Source organism: Anguilla rostrata, chromosome 1 (assembly GCF_018555375.3).
Source record: "Anguilla rostrata isolate EN2019 chromosome 1, ASM1855537v3, whole genome shotgun sequence".
In the NCBI taxonomy this organism is placed as follows: domain Eukaryota; kingdom Metazoa; phylum Chordata; class Actinopteri; order Anguilliformes; family Anguillidae; genus Anguilla; species Anguilla rostrata.
The window spans coordinates 29,441,611-29,464,526 of record NC_057933.1 but is presented as its reverse complement, the minus strand read 5'-3'; positions in this window follow the sequence as shown (position 1 = coordinate 29,464,526).

The following is a 22,916-nucleotide window of genomic DNA, read 5'->3' as shown; positions in this document are numbered from 1 at the left end:
TGGGGGAGAATAGACAAGTGTTCTTACATCATTTGGGGTCTCCAGCGGGGGCCCAGAGGGGTCATGTAGATATAGATATCTCCATGAACTCAGCGGGTGGGAGTGTAGGAAGCAGTAACTAGATGTTTGTGATCACAGAAGTGCAGGGAACTAACCCGTCCCTAATGTACTGAATTTGCCTAATAACACACAAGGTTGCTGATCTCTGGTTGAGAGTGAGTCCCCCCCCCACCCCAACTATCATTACCTCGCCCCCCCACGAAGCAGAGCCTCCCAAAACAGAGTCATGTGACCTGCCTAGATGTATCACAGAGGGAAGAGAGAACAACAATCAGAATTTCAATGAAAATACACAATCAAAGCTTTGTATTTATTTATTTATTTATTTATTTATTTACTTTAGTTTTACATTCAGTTAAATTATATCATAACAGTGAATGCATGTCATGGGAATCTGGAGAAGCATGTCAAAAATGAAACACTGGTAACCTTCCGACAATTATTTTCTTTTCTTTTTTTGAAGTGTAATGAGGATCAGTGGGAGTGCAGCATATCTTCTGTAACTAGTAAAGATGGGGAACCAAGTCCATTGCGATCATTGATTTTGCCTCTGTGGCTAGGTCTATCTGACTGTTTCAGTTCCCTGAGGAAAACTTAAGTACCTCTGTAGCGAGTTTGTACGCATCACATATTTAAGTTGGTTGAAGCTACACACATACCATATATTCCACCCTGAAGACTCGATTTTTTAAATACTGAGACAATGCCAGTCATAAAACTGTGTTTTTGTGTTGTCAAGTAAAACTAATTTCATTGTATTAGCTGATGAACATGGATGGGTTAACACCATTTTTACAATTATTTAAAAAAAATTAATTATATTTTATATTTCATAAAGAAGAAAATTATTTACAACATTATACAGATATACAACATTCATTTGCCTCAAGCTTGTGCTCTGTAAGCAATTGTGAATATTTCTGCATTGATTAGTGTGCTTTGTATCTATCAAATGTGTGTTTTTAAATACATTTGTTTTTTCTGGCATAATCAGTCCAGATTCAGTCAGCATAATAATACTGCAATTAAAAATTGCAAACACCCTTTAATAGAGAATGATTGACAGCAGGAAACACTATATAAGGCAGAAAAGAAAGGAGCGAATATGCTGCACATCCAGAGTCACATTCCTTTGATGTAATCTCTAAATGTATAGCTTTTGATTGGCCAGTGCCTCAGACAGCATTTGACTCGTTCAGCTGAAACCATCAGTGGAAGGTTAAACGATAACTTAATATTCCTCCATTATCACTCTCGTTTTCTCAGGGAAGGAAGTCTGACACCACTGACTCAGTAATTGATTTTTTCAGCTCACACACTTCTCAGAAAAAAAGGGAATTAAATTTTCTTTCGCTTTCTTTCTCATCCCTCAATTTTCAGCCAACTCTATCCTGGCCCCTGTCCTGGTTTTGTCTGTCACAGCAGACAAATGCGTATGCAAAAACAATATTTTATTTAATTGAACGTCAGAAGGGAATTCATTAAAAAAAAAAAACAAGAGATTAGGTAGATTCCGTTTCACGTAGAGTTCGACAGTTAATCGAGGGCAGTCAAGTTGAACTGACTTCAGTGAGATTAACACATGCTAATGTGAAGACCTATACTGTCAGAAAACATCACATTACTTTCATTCATACCTACACAAAGCAATGGGGCCTTTTCAGAATCCAGATACATGCTTAAGTAAACTTAAGTCTGAAATAGCAAACCGCAACGTTTTTGCACATCTAGACTTGTGTACATAATCAGCAAGCAAGGGAAGGAGGGTGAGATGAGACATGTGGGGTGGAGTTTGAGGGTGTGTCCCATGTTAGCAGGGGATGAGTTCACTCATCCCCTGAGTTCAACTCCCTTCGTCCACACACATTTTACACACAGAAAGGTGTAATATCTACTGCGCCCCATCAGGGAATGTTGCATAGCTACATAAGTGGGTTCAGTATTTTTTTTTATAGAATGCTAAGGCAGTGATATATATTTCTAATTATGAAAGAAAATTTAGATCATAGTATCATTGTTCAATTCCAAAATGATTACCATCAGCTACTAATGAGTTTGGAAATAAGTGATAATGTTCTTCTGTACTTTGCTTTTCTGCTTGGACGAGCAGTCATTCATATTTAAAAGCTTGAGCCACCTAATTACATAATCAATTTTCATATTTAATCTTATTGTCTGGGATTTTTCTATATGCGGTGCAGACAGATACAGAGCAAAAGCAAAGCAGATGCAGGAATCACAGAAGAAGTGATGAGTACATATAATGATTCCTATCCTGTGCTGTTTAAATACTGCGCATGAAATAACAAAGCACTGAAAAATGAAATAGTCATAACAACAAACAATCTATTAAAGCCACATAATAGTTTTTTTATTTATTTGCATTTTCTTATCAGCATAAAACATGAGTTCAGATGCAGCATTGCTTTGTGGTCTCTGCATTAGAAAGGGTCATTTGGGAGTTTTGTTACTGACACAGTCATGTAAAAAAAGACAGTACAGAAAGTATTTTCCTAACGGTGGGGTCATAAACCCTAATATGTGCTGTGTTGACTGGGACCCGTAGATCCCTGGATGTAGCCTTAGGGTACTTCATAATTTCTTGGAGCATCATACGTTCTGACCTTTAGGTGAATTTCTTGGGACACCCACTCCTGGATAGATTGGCAACTGTCTTGAATGTTCTCTATTTGTAAATGATCTTTCTCACTGTGGGATGATGGACATTATATTGTTTGTATATTGCTTTATAAGCTTTTCTGGACTCATGAGCTGCAACAACTGGTTTACTGAGATCTTCACAGGCATCTTTCATCCTTGGCATTCTGTGTTAAACCGAAACCTGAACGCTCAGGGTTGATTGCAGTGTGCCTTCAAGTTGGAGACTATCACAGATTATACTCTTTACTATTTAATAAAGAAATGAAAAGTGCCTTTACTGAACACAATAATAACACATTATTATTCGTTTAAGCAGAATGTGTTTGTCTATTATTGTAATTAATGCAGAAATCCAGGTAATTCCAAAGGGCTCACAAACTTTTTCTTGTTACTGATACCTACGAGGTGCGACATAATGACTATTGTACCTTATCGGACCTGTGTTTTGTAATTGTTCCATTGACCTTCGGTATGCACTTATTGTACGTCGCTTTAGATAAAATGCCAAATTAAATAAAACGTAGTGTCTCCCCAGGAGACCTAATATAGCCTACACTTTAGAGTAACGTTGGACGTTTTGCTATTTGTAATATTCAAATTAAACCTATTCACTGTCACCTAGAAGCCATCCATCAGTAATGCACCTGTGACTAAGCGGTGACACAAATCACAGTTGCTCCAAATGTAGCTTTTGTGTGTGCTCCCACGACACCTACCCACAGATTTTAATAGCCTACTGTAACTGGTATCACAACTTGTGCTCTACTCTTTTCTACATACAAAAGTGTGTTTGTACTCAGTCGGTGCCCTGATGGGGATGAGCAAATTATGAATTGCCCCAAGGAATTTTGGGAGATCAAATAGTGCATAGAAGTTTTACTTGATGCCTGTGTTGGGACTCAGGAAACGAAATTAAGTCAGTATTTGCAATACGTTGTCGCTTTTACAGACGCATCTGGATGAAGGCTTTATTTTTATTCAATAGCAACGTCTGACAACCCTGAGAAAGCTGTTGGTTGTAAGGAAGCTGTCGGCTGCACACAGCTCTCAGCCCTTGCGACAACAAAAAAAGTTCAGGAAAATATGCTTTACACTACACACCTTAGCAAGTCTTTTGGGACATCTGTGCAAAGAAAGTGAATAATCTTAGTCATGTTAGACCAGATTATATTATATGACTGCGCCCGTGTTATTAGTTTTGATTTTTGCATATCGTGATTCATGATCAGTAGCCTACAACCTTCAAATAAGTACTTTACAAACATTGTGGGTGTTCATTACAGGTTTGCTAGAAATGAAATACATAATTTGTAACAACTATTTGAAAACATGCAAATAATACTACAAATAAAGAAATTTTCACCACATGAACCATTAGCTGACATTTATTTTTTTAGGTACAAATGAAATAGACAGTGCAGGTAGCTAGCCACCGAGTCAGATTATCCACTTTTGTCTGACACACACTGAGAGCCATCTAGTGCTGTTGTATTCATTGCATATTTATTTATTGAGCTGGGTGAAAGTATTAGATATTCAATACTGCGAAAATTGAAGATGAAGATAGGCGTTAAAAAATAACAACAGCGGCTGCTAAAGAAAGTGCAGCTACACAGTGCAGAGCCGTCTGGTCACATGGTGTAAGGTGAAGGTGGCTGGTATCCGCTGATGTGGAGGTTTTCAGCAGGAGGGACTGGGAATATGGTTGCCAAGGACGAGGTGGACAGAGCCAAATATAGACAGTTCCTGGAGAATAACTTGTTTCAGTCTGCATGAGGATTCTGACGGAAAGCAAACAGCATAAACTACAAGGGAACTACAAAACACAAGATGGTCAGTATTCTACAATGACCCAGCCAAACCTCAGACTTAAATCCCAACGAAAATTGGTGGCATGGCCTGAACATTGCTGTCCACTGAGACTCGCTGTATAACTTAGAAGAGTTGGAGCAAATTTTCATGGAGGAATGTAAATACTTTTGTAAATCAGAAATGTAAGTCATTGAAAGACATATTACTGAATATAAAAAACTCTTGAGTTGGTGAAGACGGGGGAATATTTCATTACAATTATAAGGTGTAACAGAACAAAATCTGAAAGTTTGAGGATTAATACCTTCTGAAGGTGCTGTAGAAGGTTCATTTTACAAAAGAGGTGGTCGCACAGCCTCGTTAGTCGGTCAGGGGCTTGGAAGGCATTGGTAAGTTGCAACCAGAACATTGCAGGGTCTTATTCCTAGAAGGGCACTGCTGTTTCACTGAAGAGCAAGGTTCTTGACCCAGGTAATTTCAAGAAAACTACAGGTTTATAACTGAATAATACTGTGAAGATGCACCGGAAATGAAGTTAAATAATGACCATAGGGAATGCAGCAGTGAGCCTTGTGTCACATGTTCAGTGGTCGCCCTTGAAAAAAAAAAAAAAAAATTACCTCCCAGATTTGAAATGCAAGCCAAATATTTACATGGAAAATGTTTGATAAGCTTAGCAAAAAACATTATTGCAGATGTAGGAAGGGACGTGAAAATTGCCTGGTGATGGTCATCATGCTGCAAGGCGCGGTACTCCACGCAAAATATTTTTGGGGTTGGAGTATGCAGTGCTTTAGCTCCTTTGAGATAATCTGCATGCCATAATTCAGTTACTGATGAGGCATGAGTAAAAATTCCAGATTCGCTTAAGGAGTGATTTATTTTAATTGACACTCTGGGACCTGTTATTACACTGAGCCAGAATGGGTCACTGCTTTAGAAGATTAAGGTTGATGTCAGGAGTCCATTTTTACCGTGTTTGTAAATTCAGGCCAGGAGTATACAGATGTGCTCTGCAAATTGGAATATACTGAAGGACCCCTCCAGAGCTACCTCCATACCTCCTTTTTCACATAGAGGCATTACCAGGTTGATGTACAGCATGTATGGGAGGGATAGCTGATGTGTGTGTGTGTGTGTGTGTGTTTTATCAGAGGGTGATTGTGTGTGTTTGTGTGGAAGGTTGAGTGTGTGTGTGTGTTAGAATGGGTGAAGGTGTCTGTGTGTGTGTGTGTGTTTCCATAGTAAGGTAAGTGTCTGAGTGTATTTGTATGGGAGGGGGATTGTGTGTGATTTTATATGAGAAGACGAATGTGCATGTGCATGTGTCTATGTGTGTGTTTGCAAGTGCTTGTGTAGGGAAGTGACCATTTATACGGGAGGGGATGCATGTGTGCATGTATATAGATGGGTAATTGTTTGTGTATTTCTATGGCAGGGTCAGTGTGTGGGTATGTTTGGTCTGCATATAAAGTAGAGTGTGTGGGAGTATTTACAAATATGGCAGGGTGTGTGCGTTTATATGGGAATGTGAGTGTGCATGAGTTTATATGGGAGCAACAGCATGTGGGAGTGTGTTTGCACGGGTGGGTGAGTGTGTGGGTGTCTTTGGTTAGCATGAGCAGAGTTTGTGGGAGTATATTCAAATAAGTTAATTAAATATATTTTTACGGAATCCGATCGTCCATTGTGTTTTGCACCAGGCCGAAACTAGTGAAAATATTCCAAGCTGACAAGGTACTTACACACAAAATGATTGAGAGGGCACGTCTGGTCATCATACTGCCAGGGGTTGCCAGACATGGAATAACTGTCCCCTTCCGTCTTGTGAGCTGTGGCACTCAAGGGGACATGCATACCCCTGTGTGTGTCATAGCATCTGGTCACCGAGATAAGACCCCAAAAAATCCATAATGGGTCGTATCACTGATCAGCTCTCACTCTGGGAGCCGTGCACACCAGCCTCCTTAACCCTGCCAGGAATAATTTTGCATGGAGTGTTTTTCCTGCTCGTGCAATTTGTCTGAATGAATGAAACTGAATAATTTTTCTGCAAATTGGTAGGGGGGCGGGGAGTCCAGAGGTGCATTTGTCATTGCAACTGAATCTTCTTTGTGTAAGGTGGAATGAGGCATTACATTATGTGACTGGCATTTGGCAGATGCTCTTAACCAGAGCAGCTTATGGAGTGGCAAAGGAGAGGAGTGCCATTCATGCCACCAAATTGTGTCCCTGGCCTCACATGTTTCCAGTGTAGGATAAGTGAACAGGATCTTTTACCTCAGTTATCCAGTCGAAACACCACTCTTCAAACGGCACAGAGAATGATATAGAACACAATTGTGTAACTTCCAATAGTCAAACATATCTTCACTCATCTGCTGTATTCTAGCTACGTGGTTTTTCAACCTCACTGCCAAAGGCAAAGTCGATGCCTAATAGACAATCATTAACATTAATCAAACAATTAACTATCAGGTTGAAAAGAAAACCAGCAATACTATTCTCAAGGGCCAGATTTGAGCACCCTTACTCTAGAGAGACAGAGGGGATCGAGACTACCTGTATGCAGCATAACCATTTAATACGCAAATCTGGCATGGGGTCAAAGAGCATGCACTTTTCTGTGATGAGCAGGCTGTTATGGTTTGATCGACCTCAACTGTTCCTCCAAACACACTCAATTGAGTATTTCCAAAAGGCCCTTTCTTTATTTCACCAAAAGACAAAAGCAAAGAGTAAAGCAAAGAAAAACAAAATGCGTGATGTAACATTCTATACTTAGACACTTTGTAACTTTGATAATGTTGCACAAATGTATTACATTAGCAATGCCCTCATTGGTGGTGGAGATAATGTGGCTCTGAGGAGAGTTTTCATTTAGCTGATTCCATGTGAGAATGATTAAAAAAGAACAAAACCATTTTTTAAAATAAAGAAACCTTAAATATTGCCACATTTTCCGCATCTCTACATCATTCGTTTTCTAATTCTGTTCAGCATTTTTGTCACTCACACACACACATCTAGCCAAACATCCAGATTTAAAATGTTTCTTCTGCATCACTTCTGTAAATAATTGGTCATGGGCCCCTATTTTTGTGACAGTGCTGGAGCAAATGTGCCAGGGCGCTAGTGGCATTTCTTCCCGTGGAGACATACTTTTCACCTCCACCTGGTTTGATAATTTCACCATCTGCCATAAAGGTATTTTCATCAACGTAGGTTGGGTGGCACAATATGGGGAGTGTCAACTGAATGTGCACATATGAACACTGAATGCACGGTAAAGACAAGCACACAAGCCTGTTCGATGGATGTAACACGATTTCAAATGAAGTTTGGTGATCAGAAATAAAATGCTTTATGGTAACTTATGGCAGAATTCCTTTCACTGCAATTGCTACTTATTTTACTGTTACCTTGTTGCCTTCTTTGAACAGGCAACTCTCAATTTGTAGCTGTTGATCTCAGTAGAGCTGTTTTTTCAACCTCTGCTTTTTAATCGTATATCTTTGTTAATAAAATTTTATTTTATCATTTTATTTTTACTGTCTGTCTTTATATAAGAAAGCAGGGAAACAGTTCAATAATAGCACCCAGAGCTTGATATCGATTTGACATAAATGTATGCAACTTCCTTGATTGACTGGGATAGACCTGCACATCCATCATTCGAACATAATTCAGGTGGAGATTATGCATTGTGTCATGTAAATATCCTCGTAATCTTAAAAAAGTATTACTCTATGTATACAGGTTTTAATACTACAAAGCACAATCAAATAAATTCAGCTAAACAACTAATGCAAGCCATGTCTTCCTCCCCTAGTTCTTACACCATCTTGACAGCATTGTTTTTTCCCATAAATATGCACGTGAAGACTGTATCTGGCAGATAAGTGTATCAGACATGACAAACAGCAGTCTTCTAAGGCCTCGATGAATAAGTATTAAAAGGAAAAGAAAGCAGCCAATCTGATTGGTTAAAATCAAACCAAAAACTCTCACCATTCCTACAGGTTATTTATCCTCTTGCGTCACATGTTTTTTTACAACTGTGCAACTGATGTTCTACAGCCGACTCAGGAAATTTTAAGAAATTGGTTAAACATGCCTGCTATGAGTTAGCCCTAGAGTTTGATAAATGTGCCTTGACGGGCCTGTTTTTCTAGTTCTGACAACTTACTAAAACTTTTTGTTTGTGTCAACTTACATAACAGACATGTCCATCTGAAACAGCCAAAACCAACAGACATCAAAAAAAGAAAAACAAACTTACCAAAACGGCTCTTACAGTTCAGCGGGGGCATGCGGGCCATGTTTGTTAGCTCGTGAAATAGCTATTTTCTGAAGCATGAACTTTTACAGTCCAATGGGTTCTTAGATAATGATCGGCCATCAAGGAAAAGGAATGGAGAACCTGACATAATGAGATATTGTTTCTCTCTTATATTTCCTTTTTGCTAAAATGCTTCAGTCAAGCTGAAGGAGCCGCATGTTAGCAGTAATGGATGGACCTGGGAAAAAAGAACAAAAACAAGGGACAAAAAAGTGCTGCGTAATGTGGACCTAGGAGAGTATTACATTAGTTGATGTCCTGCTCTGGCATTTTCCGCAATGGAGCACAAAACAAACAGACAAGACCAAGACAATTGAAAGAATTTGCCGTGATATCAGTCAAACCTTTCCGAAGAGTGCACAGATGCACATTCGCACACTGGAAGCACCGCAACAATTGGGACGCAGCAGGAACTACTGGGGTAAAGCAGAACATCTGGTGGAGCTATGACAAACAAGAAATGACAACAGCCATTTGCATCTGCAAATGAGTATTTATTGGATCTGTTATTAGGTGTGCGTGCTTCAACGTGTGTTCCTGCATAGCTTGCTGTGAAAATAAATTACTTTATAATAAGTAATTAAAGAACCACTGGCATGAGCTTCAGTCCTGAATTGGTTTAGCAGTCATTACAGGATTGTTAAGTGATTGTGGAAATGATGTAAAATGTTAAAGCATTATACTGTACACACACAGCATACACACATACTTGCATATACTCCTGAAAATGCCAAATGCATTTTTTGCACTTGCAAAAATTCTCTCACAGAAGTATCAGAAACGCACAAACACACACACATCTCAAATTTATTCCATCTTTGAATGTGCAGATCGGTTGATGTGTTTAATATTTCCAATGAGAACTAGGAAAACCAGTAATTGTAATTATTTTCAAAAAACACCCTAGCAAATTTAGTGCCGTCTGCGTCCAAATCAAGACTTAGTGCCCAATGGCAGTGCAACAAGGCCAGCGAGGCAATCGGAAGGACAATGGAATCTGAGTAACATCCACTCAACTTCTCTGGGTGCCTACTCTGCATTGGTGAGGCAGCCCCATCACACAGCCACGATAATTATTTATTTATTCACACACGTTCCAGTCTCGGCAGATGACCCCTGCTGACCCAATTGAAATTGATTTTGTCGTGAAAACCCCCCTCTCTCCGGCTCAAATTAATCTCCGATCAGCAGAAGACCGGGAGGCCAGACGCAGACTACAAAGACCTCAAGTACAGAGGGTGTGGGGTGGGGGTGGGGTTGGGACGGGTGGGGTGTGTGGATAGTTTGCAGAGAAGGTATTTAAGTTCGGAAAGATGAATGGTTACAATGACTTACTTTGATAGAACATCTGTAGGAGCAGGAGGGAGAATGACAAGGGGCCTGTGAAAAGCTGTAATTTAATAGCCTAATTTCCTGCCTGGCCCTGCAGAAAAATCTGTCTGGAGCTGTCAGCTGATGAAAACGCTCCAGGAAGGATTTGATTTGCTCCCCGGCAGAGAACAAGTACAAGCCTATCTCTCGCTGCTATTCCCTCTTCACACGCTGGCCCCCCCTGCACCTCCCATCCCCAGGGTCCCTAAAGAAAAGCGGAGTGTCAGATGTAATCTCTGAGGAACCTCGTTTTCTCCAGAAAATTTCTAATCAATACATGGAGCACACTTTGGGTGTAATTTCTTTCAGATATTTGGCTGTTTCAGAGGTACTTGGAGGGGTGTGTCTCTAAAGTGGCTTCAGCCTCTCATGCTGGGCCACAGGTCTCTCTTTCAATGCAGTTTTGCTGCTAAGGCGCACCCATGTCAAAGCCCTCTCTGATTGCCCAAAGTGAAGGTAATTTATCGAGTGATATTCCAAGCAGCTTGATAACAACAGTCTGACTGCATCCTAGACTAACTTCCTGGATTTCAACATACAAACACTGACAATGCCACTGTTCCATTTCCATTGTCCATTCTGTCCACAAACTTAGTCTGTTCAGTTAGTTTTGGCGATTGCTGAACGCAGAACATTGAATTGTTTTTGGAAATAAAAAACACACACATGCAATTACAAGTAAAATGCAAGGGAAAATGTTGACTCAATCCAGTCTAAAGTCTTTATGGTTTGGGGTCAGTCTGCCCTAGGTAATTCAGTTGAGTAGTTCAGTTGGGAAGATAGGGAGACGGTCTCACCCTGAACAACAGACCTAGCATGTGGACTGTAATCCCTCTTTAGAAAAGCACCCAATTTTAGACATATGTCTGAGATAACATATTTACAGCCCTTCATATGCGATGAGAACAGATTAGACGCAGATAAGGACAAAGGCTTCCGTTCTGTCTGGATGCAACTTAATTAGGCCATAATTTTTTTTAAATCTGATTTTAATCACAGCTGAAAATGGATGCTTCTCAAAAAGAAGTGTATTTTTGCCACTACTTGTCCTCCTTTTGATGATCCAACTGTGTTTAAAAGAATTTAACCAAACAGACGCACACAAACACAACAGTGAAATGTCATAGCTTCTCTGAGATGTGCGACTGGGGAAAAGGGTATAATATTTATACAATACAACAATGGTTCTTGTAGACACGTTGTTCCACCTGTTGTTACACATGCTATTAATCTCCAGATGATACATAATACAATTTACAATTCATTTTTAATCATCAATTTCATGTCATTAGTGAGAGCATCTATCCAAAAATAAGTGCAAGATACAAGATAGAAAGTGGTAAGTGAAAACCAAAATGGACTTATCTATGGCTGCCGTTACTGATTCTCCTTAAAACAGAGGGCAGACATTGCGTCATCCGTACAAGCTCTGCTCATCAGTAAATTCCAAACACATGAGTAGATTCCAACCGCTTAACAAAGCAAAAGTTCACAAACCTGCCTGCCTCCTCAACAACATTCCTGGTCTTTCCTGTGGACTGTAGAGAAGAAAGTGCACGCGCCAAATTTGCAGGCTTTAGTCATTTGCATGTCTGTCTTCCAAACCCAATTTGCTGTGATCAGTTTCGATTTTACTGCTTATTCGGTGAGATCTGTAGTAATTCCACTGCTTGTTTGCCATTATCAGTAGTCATTTGCTGCAATTTGTTGTGATTTCACTGCAGACTTGCTGTTATGAATAGTAATTTTGCTCCTTATTTGCAGCAAATCGAGGTGATTCCAGCACTTTTTTTCCCCCTTGTTAATGTGAGATGCAAATTGGCAAGCCTTGAAAGGCTGGATGGTCTGTTCTAGCCATTAATCATTCTTATGCTCTTAAGTATTACTTATCCTACGCAAGTTTGACACATCATTAGTTTCGTAACCACTGAAACTAATTCAAAACTCTTGTGAAAGAAAGCAAAGCTTGGACCGTTGAGTGGTGCACCCAAGTAGCAGTTAAATCACTCATGCAATCCCGAACAAATCCCAGCCATGCAGAAGCCAGGCATAACCAAGTGTCCAGCAGAGGACTGGCAAAGGTCAGTTGATTTACCATGCCTCATAAGACACTCCGAAGTCCTCACCCTGCTGAATTTATGAGACACTGCAGCATTTGGGTATCCTTACAGTACAATTTGAGCATTCAATCAGTGGGGGAAAAAAGTAAATGAAAAATTAAACACTGACTTGCATTTGTCATTCACCATTCAACACAATGGGCATTGCATCATATAATTAAATGGAGGTCGTTCTCACATAATGAGCAGGATTTAGGGATTCATGTCAAGAGCTGCAAGTTTAAAAATAAAACTGATTAATATTCAGTGCTGAAACACGAATGGCATTCACTGATGTGGACAGTCCCCTCAGCCTCTGATTATTTTGATAGGACGTTTTCTTCACCACTCAGTAATAGGGATTAATGTAGAGTGAAATCAATACAATATTCCTGTTGCAGATAGCCCGCAGGCACACATTCTGTCTTTTGCCTAATTCAATAATGGATATCAATATTTTATTTTCGAAGTGGCCCATGTGAAGGAGGCTTGCCGCAGTTAGATTAGCTTAGCTTGGCTGGCTGCTTTTCCAAGAACTCCTTGTACAAACAATTAAAATTAGCAGATCTAAATCATTAGACAACGCTAACGAACTGTCTCAGACACCACTTCCAAAGCGGCATCACAGCAAGACACCTTACAGAGTGGTTGCACATATCTGAGTAAAATTATGAATTATTATACACACAGTAATTCACAACAATGAGCATGTTTTTATTTCTTTTTCAGTATAATTCTAATTGATATTATTTGTTTATTAGTACTTATATTGCCAGGGTTAGGGTGGGGGCAAACTGGATAGAGCCAGGTTATAGCAACATTAGTTCCTTTCGATGTCTGTCATCCAAATTGAAATGACCTTCAATCAAGCTGAGATGTATTGTGAGATCTGAGTGTCAGAGAGAGGAAAGGAGAGAACAAGCTGAATATTGTCAGTGGTATGACAAACCATGGAATGACATAACAGAACCAGAGATTGCATTTAAAGAAAGAAGAAGAGGGGGCCTAGTGGAGATCCTTGGGGGACACCAGTATGAAGACAGTGGGTTTCAGAAAAGCTACCATCCCAGAATACTCTAAGAATACCCTAAGAATACCCCTAAAGTAGCTGTGCCCGACATCCCCAATGTAGTCAGGGTACAGAGAGGTTGCATATGGTAAACAATGTGAAAGGATGTAAAGATGGTCATTATAATTAAGGCCAGAAGAAAGTGAAGATGCTCTAGCTGATGAAAGTACTCCACTAATGGAGAGAGTAGTCCCTATGGGATGGCCAGCTCTGAAATCAGACTGAAAAGGGTCACCAAGGTTATTCTGTGAAAAGAAGTGAGCGTTGATTCAGCACGTTTCAGGGTTTTGGGGGGAAGGAGAGCAGAGAGACCGGACATCAACTCTGGATGGTAGAACTCCCTGAACTCAAGAGCGATTATATTGCTGTGAGATCTCATCTTTGGTGTGGTGATTGATGGGAATGGCCCGGATGTGCAAAAGCTTGCTTGCCTGCTCATTATAAAATTAATATTACTTCTCACATGTTTACAGCATACACACCTGCTTGTATACTGTAAGCAAATTAAACTTTCCACGCCTATCAGTTCCTTGTCATTGTGACTCCATACATAGCATTGCAGTATTGTCAGTCAGGACAGGGGTTTTCTAACTTTTCTAATCCAGGGACCCCCACCCAGGCTCAAAAGCATCCAGGGCCCCCCATCATAAGTTAATAACTGTTATATCAAAAAAAAGTTTTATATTTGTATTTCCCAAAATCTAAGACATAAGTGCATATCAGGTCTGACCAGTACCATCAAGGATCCCCAGGGGTCCACAATTTGCCTGTTGAAAACCCAGGTGGTAGAAGATAATCTAGCAAACTGATTTTTTTAACAACAGACGGGCTAGGTAGTACCAGAAGCTGTCATTTAAAAGCTCACATTGACAGCGCACGACTTCATTAGCAAGATGAGTTCAGTAGCAAGATAAGTGGCCCTGCTATTGAAATTATATTGCTTTGATGTGTTACTGTAAATATTTATTTTTATTGGAGGACAGGCTTAGCTGTTACTATAACATATTATATTGTACCTTATACTACTCAAGTCTGAGTCCTGTACTACAACACTGTCCTGCAGTCATATATTAGCACTCATATGGAGGTAGCCAAAGCAACAGTTCTTTTTTTTTTCTTTTTTTTTTCTGAAACTACAGATATGCTTCCATGTACAAATTTACACATTTCCAAAATGTGAAGATTAAGATTAATTAAAGAGCAAGGTGCTAATCGGTTCACAGCCTTTCAGGAATCTGAACTTAAATAGCAGCAATATTATTTTATGTTACACTCCTGCAACACCTCTCACTGCAAGCCCAAAAAGGAGAGTAGCGTGTTTTTTGTTGTTCAAAATCTTTTTTGGAAAAGATGACATGACAAATGACTTCCTGTTGAACAGCCTGATCTGATCAAAGTCTCTCACCATTACCCCTACTTCCACTCCATCTCTTCCACACCCTACCACCCAACACGAAACTACCAGCTGCCCCACGGTCTGCTTCCTGTTTAGCCAGAGGCAATGCTGTCAGGAGTTTCAGAAGTGTTTAAGGGGATCCTGTAACGGCCAAGTTAGTGAGTCAACCTGTATAATAATAATAATAACAATAGTAATAATAATAATAATAATAATAATAATAATAATAATAATAATATGTTTATTGTAATGCATTGTACGGTTATTATATTATTCAACATTGTATGACAAGTCCCTATAATGCTTGTATTTTAATATTGCATTTTATCTGTATTTGCTTCATAGTTGCATTGTAAGTTGCACTGCAGTATTTGCTAATAATAATTATCAGTGGTGATTAATGGTTAGGTAGCCAGGCACGCAACTCAAAGGTTGTGCGTTTGATACCCCTCTGCGGTGCTGCCATTGTATCTGTGAGCAAGGTGCTTGCTGAATTGTTTCAGAAAAAAAGGTCCAAGTGGATTGTATGTAAAAATGTGTATGCTGCTCTGGAAAAGAGTCTGTTAAATACCAAGATGAAATGTAACATTCTCTCTTATGCTGGGTCACTTGTATGGCTCCCATGCTTAGACATTATTCATTAATGGAACCTGCTTGTTTTATGGAAACAATTCAGGTGAAGTGCCTTACTCTGGAGCACGACAGTTGTAACATACTCCCTTAGCAATCCCTTCGCATGACCATGTCCATGAAAGCACAACCGGCTTGCACAGAAACAAGATAAAGTAATAATCAGTGTTTTGGTTTGTCCTGATAGCTTCAAGGAGTAGCAATAAAGTCACCAAAAGAAACTGTGGTCTGAGGAAAAACAAAAACAAACACCCAAGGGTGTGCTGGCGAGTTGTGAGTAATTACAGGGACAGGAAATTGCTTTTCTGCTGAATACACCTGTATTAAACGCCAGCAAGAAATAGTTCAGTGAGAGAAGAAGCATCAAGCGTGTTAAACATAAATTTACAGGGTCACAGTATATCATCTTTGAGTGATTATAGAATCTTCATGTGCCCTTAGCTGTGTTCCGTGAGCTGTTTTGGTACCCTTGGTATGTTTAATGCTGACTTTGGAAAAAGATAGAGTCATCTGATCCAGAAAATAATTATATTGTAGAGGTGGTAAGACTGCAGAAACAGTAACGAATGTTGGAAATTGGTTGGAATTAGTTTTCATCCTCCTTAATAAAAGAACAAACATTTTGGTACTGTATGATGGACAATGGAAAGTTCAGTTCAGAAGGTTCCAGGAAGAGGGGTAGCTGACTTCTGACCCTTGACCCCTGACCTCTCTATCTTGCTACAAGGCTTTCTCTGCAGATCTTGCCTCTGCAGGTGTCTGCAGGTGTACCTAGTGAGCTATCATCAATTAACACGTGCCTATGAGAACTGAAATATAATTTCATTACCTTCACTTTGCTGAAGATTAACAAGGTGAGCTCTGGAATGATATGAAAAATGTTCAATCTAAATTCAATTTATTTTTTCATACCTTATGCACATTTTTATACTATATCATTAGCCAACAATCTACATCAATATTAAGCATAAAGTATACAGTGGCATATATTAATTTAGTGCATTATAGCATGTTATTTATAATTAAAGTCAACATTCATGGATCAAAACTAAAATTCAAACTAATTCTAACCTTAAGGGTTAAACAAGGGTTTAACAAGAGTTGTCTAATGCCCATGTGTTTCTGTGTAGCTTTTTTTTTTTTTAAAGGATTGCTATTAGTCCCCTCCACAGGATATTGCCCGCAGGAAAACCAGGTAATGTCTAATCACAGAACAATCACTCACATTAGACACTTGCAGTTTATACTGGTCGTCTAATTATCACCTGGAAAGTAATTAGCACAGCACTGTAGAGGGTTACCTTTTTTAATTTGGATTCTGACACACACCTACAGCCTCTCTCCTCTGGCACAGCATAAAGCTGTCAGAGGAATTGGGGTGGAGTGCTCCACTATGTTCACTGAAAGAGAGTATTACTGACGCCCTGGAGCTTTGGAGATTTATTCATGGGGAAAGGAGGGGGGGGCACCGAGACCTGCGCTCCTTCCAACAGTGGCTTCAAAGCAATGCCAGGCATGTACACTGCATGCATGAGGGCACCCACGCAAGTAGCCAAGGCCCCCATCATTTTGGCTGGAGTGCCCATCATAAAAAATCACCTTCATTGAAAAAGTGGCTGCTGTGCCATCAGAGCTAATGAAGTGCCTGTCCCGGGGCTGTTACCTGGAAGCACCTGACTTTCAGTCTCTCAAACACCGCTGGACAGTTTGTAATGCTCAATATATTTGGGCCATTAAACTTGTCAATGAAATCACTGAGAAATACTATGCCGCCGTTGCACCTCCACTCAGAGTTGCTGCCTGTGAAGTGTCCCAAAGTACAAGATCGCTTCTAACACACATTTACTTAGCCGGTGTAATCAGTCTCTGTTAGTTACGCAGTCATTGCAATTAAAAGGTGTGTGAGCTGAACAACCACAACAAATACACAAGAACTACTGAAATAATAATAATAATAATAATAATAATAATAACAATTATTATTATTATTATTATGTATTACCATAATGTCAAATGAATAATCCAATTAGCTTGTTAAGGTTAGGGTTCATTTTGTCACCCAAGCCATATTTTTAGTTAACTAGAAAGTGCTAGCTAGAATGCTGAGAACAATGGAGCATGGGAAAGGCCCTAGCTAACAAGCCCTTTTGGAGCACTTTCAAAAGGAGATGTGACATTATATTATACTGTTTGTATTAAAAAATAAATAAAAAAAACACTAGTGTGTTAATGGAGTTTAGTTGTAACATTAGTGCTAGCAAATGGGAAAAGCAAATACTTCTAAACCAGTCCCAGGACACTGAACTCAATGAAATGGAGTGGATGTAACCGCTTGCTTCTGTTGCCAAAGTTGTAGAAACCAATATGGCTTCCAGTGCCCCGCACCTCTCAATTTCCACATAAGCTATAATGGAGAAACTCATGCCTTTTCCTACCAAATGAAGGGGTTTTTTAAGCCATATTTTCAACCCATACTTATATGCCCATTATTCATATAAGAATCGGAAGCAATTTGCGATTTACTTGACACAATTTAATAATAAAGTTATAGTCAACTTGTTTTACTAACAAGCAGCCACTCCCTGCAGTCTCATCTGCAACTATATCTCCAAAGCATGGCACACTGGACAACAGAATCTATCTGGGAGTCCATAAAAAATATGCCTTCACCAATAAAAATAAATTTTCTGTAATGGCGACAAGATACAGCCAACAATACCCTGAAGGTATGCTATTACAGCGATTAAAAAACATGCAAGCTAGCTAAAGTTACATTGTTAACTTAGCATAGATCCATGGTGTAGTTTGTCCGCTTTGGATGGAGATAAAAGGCCAGTGGATTGGGCAGCAGCAACGAGAGGTATTTCTCCAACGAAGCAACAGGACACAGTGGGTTCCATGACTGCTCAAACATAAATCCCCGTAGGCTCTCTTTGTTTCTTTTGCTGGCATATTTGTGTATTTTTTTGTGCATTTGTTGAATGACAGCATTGCGTACTTCTGACCGTTCTCGTCCTGGCGGATGATAAATGATTCGGGCTTCAGTTGGCGGTTGCCCTCTTTAGCTCTGCGTCCCATATGCAGCTTTACATCGAACCAGACTTTGTTGACAAGACCCTCAGGTGTGTTTGGTTTCAGTGCCTGAGAGTGCTTGGTTTTCTGAAAGTCTGCCTCCGTTGACGCTTGGTGGTGGGATGTTTTGTCACGTCCTTCTCGGCAACGTTTTTTTCACTACTCCAACGAAAACGTTGTTGCTAGTGATAAACTCGGGATCTTTCAACAGACACCAGGATCGGCTGATCGGTGGATCATTGATGTACTGGTTAAGCCCCACAAGTAGGCTAACATAACTGCTGAAACCATAGGGTTCGCCTTTCCTGTTTGTCACAGTGGCATAAAACTGACGGAGAGCCTGGTTTAGCTCCATTTTGGTGATTGTTTTCAAATCAATAGCCAGATCTTTCTCGGCACACCAGGTCTGAAAACAGCGAACGGACCACATAGTCTGTTTAACGGTCCCGGCTTCGTTTCTTGACTTTTCCAGCTCTTCAGTTTCTCTCTTATTAATTTCATTGTGTCTCCTTTCTTCTTTATCTTCCTCCTCTATTCTGTCCACCTCTGTCCACCACTCATCCGCACTTAGCCCACCCAGTAAATCAAAATTCACAACAAAATCTGACATTTTGAAACAATTGGTATAGGTGACTAATTGGCACAGCAATACTAAAATGTGTGCGGTCACAGGTGCGTGTTCATAGAGTCTTTTACCACGGCTTCAAACGCGGCTCAGCCAACTATAATCAAGGAGCAGAACTATTCGTTTTATAATGGCACATTGTACAAAAGTCATTTTCTAAGTCTCTGAGATGCTCACATCTGGAATTATAAAGCCTTAATTCAAACAACCCCTAAATGGGAAAGGATTGATCAGATTTGGCATCTGCACGAAGGGGTTAAAGAAATGAAAGCACTCCTGTTACAGCAAAAACTTCTGATCAGAGTTGAATCTGAGTGACTGACCCTGACATTTTTATCTATGTCCCTGTGCAAAAGGTATTCATTCACCTCAATCTCATGTTACCGGATGAGTGGTGGACAACAGAGGTAGTCTGACTCTCTCAGTATTTGTGTTTATCTCCTCTTAGCAGCACTTGCTCTCCTCTTGCACTGTGTGGCCTGTAACATGGAAAACAGTCACATGGGCTGAGTATCGGATAAGTACACACACTTCTACGACATTGCTCCTTGCGCAGGTTTCTGACTTTGGAAGCACACTGAGCGATTCATAAAAAGGAAATAAAAACAGGAATTTCAACTGGTTTCTTACCAATTCCGTTCCTCAAAGAGTTTACAGAATGGGGGAAAAATCAAATACAGAGAGTTATTATGAAAGACCTGGAGGCCTGGGTTACTTATTTAAATGAGCACGAGGGGGAGGGGGTTGGAATCCATGTTTTCAAATCTTTTACGTACCCTTTACCTTCTCTACTCCGGTGATGATTATAGCCATCCTCCCATGTTTCCTGAAATAAATTATTTTTCATAGACCTCTTTAAATTAATGAGCCTAGATGAAATATCACTTAATTTCGAATTTAATTATGCGCTATAATATTTCTTTCATTGCTCCGGCTGCTCACAGCGTGGTCTTTGGACGGCTGATGAATGCTCTAGGTGTGAGGGAAACATTAACATTTATGGGGGAGACCACCTAAGAACGCTCTGAGCTCAAATCCAGCAGGCCAGAGACAAATACAGGGGCCAAGAAATCCACGGTGCTAGAGAGCGGTATTTCACTATCCAAAGAAACCGGAGCGTGAAAGGAGGATTGAATTGCGTGCACCTGTCCCTCTCCCGTTTGTTGACATCTTTGCTTACATTCGCTTGCAATAACAGAAACGGCTCTTGTAGTCACACTGACAATATTTAAACCGCTACATCGAAAGTAACCGCCTCATAAGAGAATTGTACGAGAATTGTGCATTGTACTTCTGTCCAGAGTAATTTACAATGAGAAAAATATATATATTTAGCTATTGTACTGTCTACTATTTCTATTTCTATTCAAAAGATCTATTACATTGACATGGTGCTTAATTTGACCATTTTTACCATTGGACGTTAAAGTTATTCTGCAGCTCATGTTGTTTCCACTACAGGCTGTACACAGTCTGTGTAAAAGTAGAGAAGGATTTGCAGTTGTGCAAACATGCAGCATGTTTCATGTTCCTCCCGGAGACTGTGGTCTAGATTCTGTAAACGAAAGGTCGCCCAATTTGGGTCAGAATTAAATATAAGCTTTCTTTTTTTTCACTAACAGTTTCATTAGGTCAGAAATTGCCAAGTTCATCAGAAATATATTTTTGTGAAGAAAAACAATCTGTTGGGCACTTTGCAAATGCACTTGCATTGAATGTAAGTGGACTGACCTCTGTGGGTGTGTGGATTACCTAGAGAAATAAAACAATCATGAACACTGTAGAATAGCTATCAATTAGTCAAAGACTAATTCAGAAACAATCAAGTTATAAATACTGAAGAAGTTGCATTTATTGTTTGTGCTGGCAAAAGCAGTTTTTGTGAATTTGACTGGATAGTACAAGTAATCCAATTCAAATGACATGAAAGGAAATTGAGATGTCTTATTTTCAGTGCTCAGCAATTTTCACAAATTCATTTAAGAGTTGCAAACAATATACTAACTTCATTACAATTTTCCAGATAACCCAACCAGTAAAGTTGTTGTTTTTATTTTATAGTGCTATGCTAATGCTCACAGCCAAGAGAACGTCCTGTACTTGTACATTGCTTTCCTGTCATTTTCATCATTGTGGGTTTCATATATTTCCAGGCAAGATGCTCATGGCTCTAACTCCACAAATTGAAAGTCAGCCTATTTAATCACATAGTTGAATTCAGAGGAACTGTGAATCCTGGGTAATATGTCTTAATGTTCAGTCTCTCAGGGTGGGAACTTTTCTTTATTATACTGTATATTACGTGAGTGCAAGCACAAATAACTAAAAGAATTAACTGACTGTGAAACTTGCGATAAAAACAGGTGTTATTATTATGGTTAAATAATAATTATGATGATTAAGCATTAATTGATTATGAATAACTACATACAATATAAAACAACCAGTGAATCACCTTTTCTTGGGATCATTTTCAAAACAGGTGTTATTATGGTTAAATCATAAGTATTATGATTAAATCATAATTATGATTAATACCTTTGTCATTGTTAGAGTTTTAAATGAAGATTTGGAAGAGATACATTATAAGCAAACCCACACACTATTACCTCAGTTTGTTAAAAAGGGGTTGGAATTTTAAAAAAATTACCACACGCCTTCTTTTAGCTATTTCTGGCATCCTTCTACCGCTCTATCACCACCATTTAAAAAAATAAAATAAAATTTCATGTTTTCTCCTCTCCGTCCTACCCCCTTTGTCACTGATGTCCCAGTGGGGTGGTCAGTAACCTCCTCCTCTGGGCCAGGAGAAATCCCAAGCCCAAGACTAAATGTCTAAAATACAGTGTCTGACATTTCTGAACATCTTTTAGCATGCATCTTTTACTTTCTACTCATTACTGTATTATGAACTTACGCAAGAAGTCTAGACACACACTGATCGCACATCGGGTGCAATGCATGTTCAAATTTGGCTGCCTTTGTTTACAGCGGTTGGAGTGCGCGGAACTCCACTCCGGAGCGGAGCAGGCGAGGGCGGAAGTTTTCCGTAAGACCCCCGCTGACGACCCCATGTTGATGATAGATTTTGAATAATGCAAATGTGATAAATCACGCTGCGCCCTACGTTTTACTAATTAATAACCATGAATCATTTGCGGCGCACGTGAGCCGCAGCCAGGGATATCGCTGTCCGTTTGATGCATGGGCCGTACCGAAGAGCTGGCACCCGGATCGCCGTCCTCAGGGGGCGGAGTCTGTCTCTGAGCTACCAGCGAGGGCGGGGAAGAGGGCTCAGCTCCTCCTCCAGGTATAGGAATGCCTTGCTTCAATCCCTTTTGTGTTTTCAAAGCTTGGAACTTTAACACAGCACAGAACACAGTGATTTAAGATTGACATATCATTATTCATGAAGTACTGTATAAGTAACTATTTGCTTCCTTTTATGGCTATATTTTATAAACAACGATAACATAGACGTTCTAAATGATTCACATTTATGTACATTTACATTTTAGAATAGTCTGTGTCTGAGCAGCGCTAGTACTTGCTCTAGACACACCAGGCACTGCGGGTGCAGTGGGAGATGCAGAGGCAGCTCTTTCAAATCTTAAGGATTTCATCTTTATATATATATATATATATATATATATATATATATATATATGGGCTGTTGTTAGGTAGCTAGCAGGTCACGCCAAGTAAGCTAGTTAGCTAGTCTCTCTCACATGTGTTCCTGCCAACAAATTAGGTTTGTCCTGGATTTGTAAAAATACAAG